Source organism: Pagrus pagrus (assembly GCF_965226575.1).
Source record: "Pagrus pagrus genome assembly, chromosome: 14".
Classification (NCBI taxonomy): Eukaryota; Metazoa; Chordata; class Actinopteri; order Spariformes; family Sparidae; genus Pagrus; species Pagrus pagrus.
In genome coordinates this window covers 8505880-8518507 of record NC_140198.1, presented here as the reverse complement: position 1 = coordinate 8518507, position 12628 = coordinate 8505880, and positions in this window count along the sequence as shown.

Genomic DNA, 12628 nt, shown 5'->3' with positions numbered 1-12628 from the left:
ATATTTATAGTCAAATAAGAATGTTTATATTTCAACTGTCATTTACTTTTTTTTAAAATCTCATATTTCTCTTGCAGGAATGAATGAATTGTGGTTTGGTCTTCATGTATGACCTAAATCTACTGATATTTCTGTTAAGTACAGGATTTCAGCAAATGGACCACATGTTAGAGATAAAGGAACTATCTGAGTGGGAGGTCATCTCATCACTTACTATATCTTAACCAGGCCAATAACTTCAGAGCCTCTAACGGTCTCCAGTGTGTTGTATTAACACACTGGTCAGATGAATCGTAGGGTGTGTTCAACACATGACTTCCTGCTTGTGGCATTTGGTTTCGGCTGCTTCCTCGAACTCTCAAAGGCTGACAGCTGAGTGCTACACTGCAAAAAATATCTGCAGCTCGTTGTCCCGTTCGCTGAAAGAATATATAAGAATTTTTAACTATTACTTTTAAAAGTAAATTATTGACAACCACAAACAAATAGAGTTGCGTTTGTTGTTCTTTCTACAAAAAGAAAACAATGTGGAGATATTTATTAATATCCTGATAATCAACAAGTGTTGTATTTATTTGATTAATTACCTTTTTATGTATTCATTTCAGCATTTGTTTGCTTATCCCTTATAATAACGAAGACAATATCCATTTATTTATTTAAGTATTTATTCAGGCCTTTATTTAAGTATTTGCTTCCCTATTGATTAATGAATAGGTCGTGTTTAGTCCTTTATACCTCCCTTCCTCCTCTGGGGAGTGTGAAAACAGGTGTAGAAAAACTCTAATAAAGCAAAAATACAATGATAAAAAATAATATACATTATATGAGTGCAGCTGTACCATTCAGTGCCTGTAGATGGCACAGAAACAGCATAGTTATTAAAGATGCTACTGTGATTATCTGCCTGACACTGTCATGTAGAAGCTACAGCCTTTAGAGGTCACTTAAAGACTGTATTACATATTTTATCAATGAGTTATAGTTGTCTCTCATAAGTTAAAACATGTGTGCCTCCCCGTCGGAGATACTCATTATACTAAGGAGCAGTGCCATATTTAGTAAACCTGCAATACCCATTTTGTCCACAAAACTGGGGTCAATGGACAAGTGGCGCTGTCGAGCTGAAACAAATAAAACATAACTCTGCATTTTCTTTTGTTTCATTTCACAGGAATATAAACGACACAAATCACGGAAACAAACTACAGTTCAGACTTTACGACAGTACAGAAGGATTTTAAAAAGGAATTAAATATTTTCCATCACAATGAAAATAAAACACTAATTTCTCTCATTAGACAGCAATTAAAATGTGGTGAAAATGCACCAGTCTCAGCATGTTGTCCATAAATTACAAGCAGAAATTCAGTCCATGATTTAAACTAGGCTGGGGAATAAAAACTTAAAGACTAATCCTGTTGATAGATGTTTAAAATTAAGCACACTGCAGGTGATCTCATTAAATTAACAAGTTACATTATTTTACTTGAATATTCTAAAAGATGTTAAACTTCCTGCAGATAACTGATATCAATTCCAAGTAAAAAGGAAACAATATTTGATCAAATCACAACAATAAAAGCACCATTGAGCTGCAGAACAGCGCCACTCTGCGGTCAATAAGGACATCTGGTGGCCACAGAGCGGAACTGCAGTAAATTATGACCACACGGCAGAAAAGAACAAGCTAATTATGGCTAATTATGTGATATAAGATTATAGTTTAGTTACAAAGATATTGTTGGTGAATATAACTACAATCCTTTCACTTCTAAAGATATAACTGCTTTAGTTATATTGCGGGTAAAAAGCCCCATATTCCTCATAAATATGTGCTACTTACAGCATTTTGGATTGATACTTGATGGATATTTTTATTAATCTAAATAAATATAGCAAATACAAAAATCGTCTGAATCACATTAGGCCTATATGATCTTAATTGCTCTGTAAATAACATACCTGAACTACTTAAACCAATATTTTTACAACTGTTAGTGTGAAAGTAACTTTTTGAGGCGGGAAATATGAACATGATTCATGTATTGTAGCCTAGCATCGTTAGCTAACTTAGCTACTGCGGACTAGCCTTGCGGTCTAACAGGTGAATAAAGTCAATACAACTTTAACAGCAGTGGATAAGATCGACCATGAAGATGAAGTAAAGGCTAAATGCTGGTTGAAGCTTCTCGAAGATGACAACGTGGTTATGAAGTATAAAACAGATAATAACATGAATAATTAGCGAAGGAAGGAATGAAAACGCTGCGTCACAGCCGCTGGAACAGGTCGACGCCATCTTGTGAAGTAACAACAACGAGCGCACCAAACTACAGCAAGAAAACAACCATTTTATCTTCATCATCACATGCTGACAGCAACAAAACAAAGAAACAAACTTACTTTCTCCTCATGTCCACCACCGTCTTCCTCAGGTAATTATAACAATATGTCGGCTGACCAGCAGAGGGCGCAACAGGCACTCTGACAACACTGAACAGCAGTTTTACCTAATGTGAGAAAGTACCCAAATGAGTTTAGATTTGTTATATGAACCACGTCAAGTAAAGTCACATTTTGTCCTTTTTACTGTTCACATGACAACATAAGTCTTTGCAGCTGCACCGACACTGTCACAAAGTGTGAAGCTGCTGAATTTGCAAGAATCTTTCCAGGCTTCAAGTTATTTGCTTGTGGCTGAATCACAGCGGTTGAACATAAATGTCCGATGAGGAACTACTCGCAGCTACCGGCATGGTTAAGGTGTCACGACCAGCCAGACAAGCGACTGTTGGCTGCTCCTCAAGAGGTTAGCTTAGTTGCTATAACATCAGTTATATCAGAACTGGAGAGTTTATTTCATTAAAGAACAAAGAATGACACTGAAGGACTTTCTAGGTGATTAAAGTGTTTTTGCTCTTCATTTGACTGACTTCAGACAGAGTTTGATTTACCAACTGGCTCAGCTGGTGGTAGTGCTCTCTTGCCTGTAATCTGATTACCCTGAGATAGCCGGTGATAGACGAGAGGGGTTTGTTCAATAACCCACCAAGTATTTATTTCACCTTCAATGTGCCGACAGAACTCGGGAAGTTTCAACCTTTAAAAAGTGGAAGAATCATGAACTGTTAATATGTATTTCTTTCTCCTTGTTTATCTTCGTGGCCATTTTATACTTTTCCTATGATTTAAGACACCTTCTGTTTTAAACAATAACCAGAGACAAAATAGGCTTTGAGAGACGTCTGTTTTAATTAGAGCAGAACACTAATACAACAGCTGTTATCAGAACGGTATTCAGCACAAATCATAGACAAATATTTAAATAGATGATAAATGTTAAACATTCGATAGAATTATTATTATTTTTTTTAATTATCTGAGTGCAGTAATAATTGTTTTTGATTCTAACTCCAAAAACAAAAATAACCAAATGAATCACAAATCCTATGCACAACAGGTGAGAGGCAGTGGACAGCACAATAAAGGTGCGTTGTGTACAGGTGAGGCACAGCATGCTGAAAACAAGGTGAGCTCTGATTGGTCGTCACATGTAGATGTCCTCTGCATCTACAGACATCTGCTGTGTGATTGGTGTTTTCATTGGAACGACACGATTACAGACAACTGTAGAGGGAAGAAAAAGTTAGACAAATTAGTGTGTGGTAGTGTGTGTGTGTGTGTGTGTATATGTGTGTGTGTGTGTGTGTGTGTGTGTGTTACCATAAGGAGACTCCTCCTCTTTCTCCTGCTTCTCTGCGTCCTGTCTCGTTGCCGCGGTTACCGTGCATCACCACATAAAACATTTTCCGCCAGCTGACCTGAAGCAGAAGAGCAGATTATAATCCAATGATTTTATATTAAAGTGAATCTGTTGAGATTTTCTGATTTTTTCCTGATTGGCTGTTGTACCTGTGGTCGTCTGGCTCCTCCTCCTCCTCATGACGATGAAGAAGATGATGAAGAACAGCAGCAAGAGGAAGCAGCAGATCAACACAGACACCAACACACTGCTGCTGCTGCTGCTGCTGCTGCCACCTGCTGACAGACAGACAGTGTTTCTGATTCTCAGCAGTGTAGAGGATGTGAAAGGTCTGATATCTTTTAAAAGCATCAGTGAGGAAACATCAGAGCTGAGTCCAACTTCATTTGTAAAAAGCATCTTTGTCACGATGTATTTATAGTATATAAAATGAAACACAACAGCAGTGTATCTGTTTTGGATTTCAGACTTTGGAAAACATTTGAACCATTAACTAGTTGCTTACTAGCAAGTTCATAGCTGCGTGTCTATTGGCTCTTTATTAGTCATTATAATGAACGTATTGCCTTTTTCTGCATGACCATATTCTACAACTACCAGGTCAATAACTTAGTTTTCCTTGAATAACATCCTAATTACTTCTAATTAATGGGAAGTTGTTATACATAAATTACAATCTTAATATTCTTTGCTCAGTGTGGGTATCAGTATTGTAATTCACGTTCAAAAACATCCGTACTTACTATCAAGAAGCAGAAATGAGGAGGTTAAAGAGGAAAAACTCCCAGTTTAAGGAACAGTTCACCAGAGGTGGGTAGCAAAGCTTGATTTGTGCTTCTGTGTTGAATCCAGCCGGTGAAACCTCTGCTCCACTAACCCTGACAAGTTAGACTTTCTTTTTTTTAAGTAATTCACTACTCAAGTAACTTCTTCAGTAAGTACTTTTGTACTCAAGTAGTTCAAGTTTGAGTAGTTCAAGTAGCATTCATCCTCATGCTGATATAAAGTCAGGTGAGGGTTCATAGTCCACAAACCATTTCTGGAGCTTCACAGCAAAACAGTGTTGCAGCGTTCTCCTGAACAACTGTAGCTTCCCAAGTTTCCCAAATTGATTGGAAAAGACATTATGTACATTCTTTAAAGCAACACTAGGTAGTTTGGACTCATTACTACCCCCGGCTGGTTGAGAAGCGCAATTATCTGTTACCAGTGTCGTAAATACTGTCGCTGTATGAGCGTCCCTGGGGAAAATGAATACACGTGAATTTGTTGACGGAGCCGGCAAATCACGAAGCCTCGTTTGGAAACATCAAACACATGAAACCTCAACCGAGTGCCAACAACAAGCTAGATTCAGAGATAACAGTCGGTAGTTTGTTAGCATATAGGCTGCACAGCACATTAGCATGCTAGAATTATTCTCATACCGAGTTGGTTATAGTGATTGCACCGATTAAGTTACTTCCAAAACATGACGCTTGGGTGTAAATTTGTTTAGTAACGTCTGAAAATATAACTGTGTTTTTGGGAGTTACTGAATACAATCGCAAGTTGACGTGTTTGGTGCAATAACTACAACCAACTCGGTATGACAACAGTAAGTAGCATGCTAACGTTACCTCCCGATCATACTGTTCAACAATTACGTTGGTTATCTGCATGAACTAAGGAATCTGCAACTTTACAAGACAAGACGTTCATAGTGTTTTAGTAAGTTAGTCATCGCTTACAGTCACTACATGAAAACGTGCAAGCTATCGAAACAGACAGCATTAGCTTATCTCCCGGCTTTATTACGGTTATAAACTGTGGACAAAAAGAGCCCCAATGAACACCACATAACAACAAATCAACTCAAAGTAAAAGTCGGTAAGATAATAATGTATTTATGTAATATATGACTTACACATCCAGTAGCATCAAGGTTAGGTCGCCATCAGTCTTGAAACCCATTTCTTACTCAGCTCGCGCCACCGAGTGTAAGCTAGTCCAATATTTATCCGTGTCCGGCTCCTGTTTTATCACTTTCTGTTTTTCTTTTCTTCGCCTCCTCAGACAATACCTTCTTAGCTTTTTTAGCTGGCTCGGCCATGGCGTTTACAAAAAATCCAAGTAGCTGCTGGCTAAATCCACTGATGAATAAACGTGTGACTTATGCCGTAAAGCAGGTCGCACTAGACGCCTTTACGTCAGATAGGTTCCGACCCGCTCTGAGAAGTTACACAGTGCGGTTTCTGCCAGCGCGACCCCCCTCAGGCTGCAGAGACATCACAATTCATCCTATTAACGGGTTTTCTACCACTTAACTGAGTTTAGAAACATTATTTTAAGCTCGAAAAACTACCTAGTGTTGTTTTAAAGGATATGCGCAGATTTGGGAAAAGTTTTGAAAAACATCAATAAACTCATTTAAAAAACAGGACGAATGCATCCTGTTTTTATTCAGACCTGAGTGAGGAAAAAAGATAACGTTTTGGACTTCAACGCATCACTGTTGGACCTCTAAAGTTGTGGACATTTGAACCGATGTTGTCGGAAGCATCATCCTTACAGCTGATATGTTTTCCTCTGAACCATCACACCTCTGAAGAACTGACACTTTCTACTGCATTTGTAACATTTGAGAGATTATTGAGGAATTATTATCGAACCAATAGATGAAGCTTCAATCTACTTCCTGTTGTAGATCTCACTGCTGAAACTCAGGGTCTTTCAATAAAAAAAATAGATGTACAAACTTCAGCCTTCCTGCACAAACTTCAAAATATCTTAATAATATTTTCTCACCTGTCTCAATGGTCAAATCAAAGTGATGTTTGTCATCATTGAACCATCCAGAGATGTCCACCCTACATCCGTACCGTCCAGCGTCTGAATCTGTGACGTTCAGTATTGTCAGAGAAACATCTCCTTCATCCAGTCGTCCCAGTGACTGATACCTGCTGGAAGCTCTGGTTCCTTCTTTTACTTTAAGACCGTCTGTGGAGATGAGCTGGTTGTTACAGCCTAATAGTGGTAGGTCTCCTCGTCCCCAGCAGACTGACAGCGCTCCGTGGTTCTTGAAGTCGTATGTACATGGCAGAATGACGTTCTGACCGGTTTGACCAACAACGCTTTTGCTGCTGCTGGATTCACTGACTGTAGAGAAAACAAGAACAAACAAGTGGTGCTGGGGTGAGAGGTGTTGTCCATTATTGACGTCAGCTTGGCCTCTCACCCACCACCTCTATTTATGCAACCCACCTTTTGCTGAGTTGCAACTCAAGACAATAAAAACTGAACTGATGATGAGAAATTAAAACCCATAACATGTTGGTCTGTGTCCTTCATCAGACCCCTGATATCTGACAGATCATCTGCGTGAAATGCCTTACTTTGAAAAAAAGATGTTTAGTCTAGTGTGACAGCTGAATCTGATGACCTCATTAACTGCGACAAATGATTTTCCTTAGTACATAACTAATTATAACAAAATATATAATACTGAAAACGAAAACTGGGCTGCAGAAGTGAAAAAAAAAACTGCAAAAGAAAATTGGTATGGAGTGAAAATTTGTTGACGAGAACAAGAAAGACATTATTGTCAGTAACAGCATAGTAGTAACTGTTTTTTTTCTCCTCAATAATAATAATAATAATAATAATAATAATAATAATAGCAATACTTCTACTACTAGTACTAATAACAAACACACATGGTCACAAAAACACAAGCAGAGGCTTCAGAAGGAACAACGAGCACAAGAGAAGTTTGTTTAAAGTTAAAAACCTCAGCAGAACGGGAGAAAGACCATTTTTTCTTTTCTATTGTCCTGTTTTTATCACTTTTAAATGAGGAAACGACATGAAAGAAGTCAGTAAAGATCAGAGTACCTGTGAGGAGAACGAGAAGCAGAACGATCTTCATGATGAAGCAAGTCACACTGACGCACTCTCATCACAAACACTGCATTTAACCACACAGCTGCATTGCACACTGTAAAAAATGATCCACAAACTAAAAACACCTAACTGTGACTACATTATAAATTAATTATGTAGTGGCCATTTGTCTGATAATTTAAATCAAACTTCAAAATAAAAGCCACTGCTGCACCAAGGCCTTGTAATGTACGCAGGCAAAAGAAGTTCAATGTCCATTCAACGTTCCTCTGGTGCCTCTCTTGCTCTGGTTAAAAAACCATAGGCCCACCCAGGTGCATCCTGGTCCTACACCTATCCTTCTGCCTATATAACCTCCGGTTAGACAGTGTTACCCAAATTCCTAAATAAACCAAAAACAAAACTCAACAAAACTGAACATGCTAAAGAAGGAAATAAATGGAATAAACAAATAACTGGCAAAAGAAAATGCTATCAACTTCTAATCTAAATAAAGCAAACATCTAGAATAATCAAACAAAAAATACTACTTGTTATTAGCAAAAATATTGTGGTTTGGTCTTCATGTATGACTTAAATCTACTGGTGTTTCTGTTAAGAACAGGACTTCATCAAATGGGCCACATGTTAGAGATAAAGGAACTATCTGAGGGGGAAGTCATCTCATCACTTACTTTATCTTATGTGCAGGCCGGCATAAACAGATCATCCGATAGTAATAGGCTCTGCACGCTCTGAAGGCGTTTCAGTGGTCTGATGAAGGACACAAACCAACATGTTGTGGGTTTTTGTATCTCATCGTCGGTTCAGTTTTTATTGTCTTGAGTTGCAACTCAGCAAAAGGCGAGTTGCAAAAATTGAGGTGGTGGGTGAGAGGAGGATGTTAGCCAAGCTGACGCCAATCATGGACAGCAGCAGACTCTCACACCAACTGTGTAAGACGGAGCGCTGCCGCAGATCATTCAACCCCACAGCCATCAGACTGTTTAACTCAAGCACTACCTGAACAATCACTTTCCACTCACTTGTTTGTTTTTTGTAAATAGCTTGTTTATTTCTATTTATTTTCTTTTTAACTTCATGCATATTTTTCTGACTCTTTTTCTTGTACTGTTGCATCTCGAGCTGTTGTAACAAATGAATTTCCCCATTGTGGGATAAATAAAGCCAATCTTAAATCTTAATCTTATTTTAACCAGGCTGATGTCTTTAGAGCATCTCACGGTCTCCAGTGTGTTCGTGTTTACGTATTGGTCAGATGAAGTTTAGGGTGTGAACAACACATGACTTCCTGCGTGGCATTTGGTTTCGGCTGCTTCCTCGAACTCTCGAAGGCTGACAGCTGAGTGCCACACTGCAAAAAATATCTGCAGCTCGTTGTCCGTTCACTGAAAGAATATAAGAATTTTTAACTCAGACTTTTAAAAGTAAATTATAGCCAACCACGAACAACTAGAGTTGCGTTTATTGTTCTTTCTACAAAAAGAAATAAAACAATGTGGAGATATTTATTAATATCCTGAAAATCAACAAGTGTTGCACATACACAGGATTTATTAAATTATCTTTTTATGTATTCATTTCAGTATTTATTTGTTTGCTTATCCCTTATTTTAACAATGAAAATATCTATTTATTTATTCAAGTATTTATTTAAGCCTTTATTTAAGTATTTGCTTCTCTATTGATTAATGAATAGGTCGTGTTTAGTCCTTCATACCTCCCTTCCTCCTCTGGGGAGTGTGAAAACAGGTGTTGAAAAACTCTAATACAGAAAAAATACAATGATAAAAAATAATATATATTAAATAAGTGCAGCTGTACCATTCAGTGCCTGTAGATGGGAGAGAAACAGCATAGTTATTAAAGATGCTACTGTGATTATCTGCCTAACACTGTCATGTAGAGGCTACAGCCTTTAGAGGACGCTTATAAACTGTATTACAGATTTTATCAATGAAAAGTTGAAATTATTTTTGACTTGTCTACATCATATATTTGTCTCTCATAAGTTAAAACATGTGTGCCTCCCCATATTTAGTAAATCTGCAATACCCTTTTTGTCCACAACACTGGGGTCAATGGACAAGTGGCGCTGTCGAGCTGAAACAAATAAAACACAAGTATACATTTTCTTTTGTTTCACTAATCACTAAAACAAGCTACAGTTCAGACTTTACGACAGTACAGCAGGATTTTAAGAAGGAATTAAATATTTTTCATCATGAAAATAAAACACTACTTTCTCTCATTAGACAGCAATTAAAATGTGGTGAAAATGCAACAGTCTCAGCATGTTGTCCATAAATTACAAGCAGAACTTCAGTCCATGATTTAAACTAGGCTGGGGAATAAAAACTTAAAGACTAATCCTGTTGATAGATGTTTAAAATTAAGCACACTGCAGGTGATCTCATTAAATTAAAAAGTTACATTATTTTACTTGAATAAACTTAAACTTCCTGCAGATAACTGATACGAATTCCAAGTAAAAAGGAAACAATATTTGATCACATCACAACAATAAAAGCACCATTGAGCTGCAGAACAGCGCCACTCTGCGGTCAATGAGGACATCTGGTGGCCAGAGAGCGGAACTGCAGTAAATCATGACCACGTGGCAGAAAAGAACAAGCTAATTATGGTTAATTATGTGATATAAGATTGTAGTTTACAGTTTAGTAACAAAGACATTGTTTGTTTATGTAACTGCAATCATTTCACTCATAAAGATATGAGTGCTTTAGTTATATTACAGGTAAAATGCGCCATATCCCTCATAAATATGTGTTTCTTACAGCATTTTGGATTGAATTACATCATTAAAATGTTCAATTCAAACCTTTAACCAGTAACAAAACCAATGCTGGTACATAAAGTCTATCTAACATGTATTAATAAAAGTATTGGTCAGGTTTTGGTAGCACACAGTATTTTGCATCTACTTGATGGATATTTTTATTAATCTAAATAAATATAACAAATACAAAAACCATCTGAATCACATTATATGATCTTAATTGCTCTGTAAATAACATACCTGAACTACTTAAACCAAAATTTTTACAACTGTTAGTGTGTAAGTAACTTTTTGAGGCGGGAAATATGAACATGATTCATGTATTGTAGCCTAGCATCGTTAGCTAACTTAGCTACTGCGGATTAGCCGTGCAGTCTAAGAGGTGAATAAAGTCAATACAACTTTAACAGCAGTGGATAAGATCGACCATGAGATGAAGTAAAGGCTAAATGCTGCTTGAAGCTTCTCGAAGATGACAACGTGGTAATGAAGTATAAAACAGATAATAACGGGAATAATTAGCAAGGAAAGGAATAAAAACGCTGCGTCACAGCCGCTGGAACAGGTCGACGCCATCTTGTGAAGTAACAACAACGAGAGCACCAAACTACAGCAAGAAAACAACTATTTTATCTTCATCATCACATGCTGACAGCAACAAAACAAAGAAGCAAACTTACTTTCTCATGTGCCAGGAGAAGAGTTTAACATCCATCCGCATCATCGACCACCGTCTTCCTCAGGTAATTACAACAATATGTCGGCTGACCAGCAGAGGGCGCTACAGGCACTCTGACAACACTGAACACGTTTTATTTAATGTGAGGACAGTTTCACTTAAAAATGCCGTTTTTGTTTGTATTTTTATCTGCTTGCTTTTATCTAAAAGTACCCAAATGAGTTAAGATTTGTTATGATATGAACCACGTAAAGTAAAGTCACATTTTGTCCTTTTTACTGTTCACATGGGAAATATAAGTCTCTGTCTCACCTCAGCACTGATACCTGCTGTATAACTGGCTGCCGTCTGCTCTGTAGACGTCTGTGGAGCTGAAAGAGATCATGACTGTCACATTAACAGATATAATGTGACACTGTGACCTCAAAGTGTGTTTCAGATGAAGACTGATAAGTATATTTGTCACGAGAAAGAAACCACAACACAACACTTACTGTCAAGAATTTTAACAGGTTAAGTCTCTTTAGAGATGTCCTTCCTGCAGAGGGAAACATGTTTAATCAAGTCAGTAGTCAGCCAGAGCTGCCAGGTTTCATGTTCTGCTATAAAGGTTGACACCACTATCCACTCTGCTGGAGCTAATGTTGGCATATTAAGTACGATTTCAGCTCTCAGGCAACTCATTTTAAAGCTGGGGTTGGTCAAATAGGGTAAACCGGCAAGAGCAAGCTAAATTGTTAAAGTATATCCACCTGAAAACATCCCACCCTCTCCCTTCACGCCTGCAACAAACTGGATTTATTGATTGCTTTCAGGACGACAAGAGATTTTTAACAAATATAACATAAAATGCTTCTAGAAAACGTACCCACCTTAGCTTTAACAGTGACAGCTGTCATTTTTAAGTGACTGTGTTGTTTTTCTTCATCATGTTTGCTTGCTTGCTCTCAACAGTTCCCACTGATAAGCTTTCACAAGTCTTTGCAGCTGCACCGACACGGTTCAGTCCCAAAGTGTGAGGATGCTGAATTTGCAAGAATCTTTCCAGGCTTCAAGTTATTTGCTTGTGGCTGAATTACAGCGGTTGAACATAAATGTCCGATGAGGAACTACTCGCAGCTACCGGCATGGTTAAGGTGTCACGACCAGCCAGACAAGCGACTGTTGGCTGCTCCTCAAGAGGTTAGCTTAGTTGCTATAACATCAGTTATATCAGAACTGGAGAGTTTATTTCATTAAAGAAGAACAAAGAATGACACTGAAGGACTTTCTAGGTGATTAAAGTGTTTTTGCTCTTCATTTGACTGACTTCAGACAGAGTTTGATTCACCAACTGGCTCAGCTGGTGGTAGTGCTCTCTTGCCTTTGATCTGATTGGTTGAAGTTACCCTGAGATAGCCGGTGATAGACGAGACGGGTTCGTTCAATCACCCGCTAAGTATTTATTTCACCTTCAATGTGCCGACAGAGCTTGGGAAGTTTCAACCTTTAAAAAGTGGAA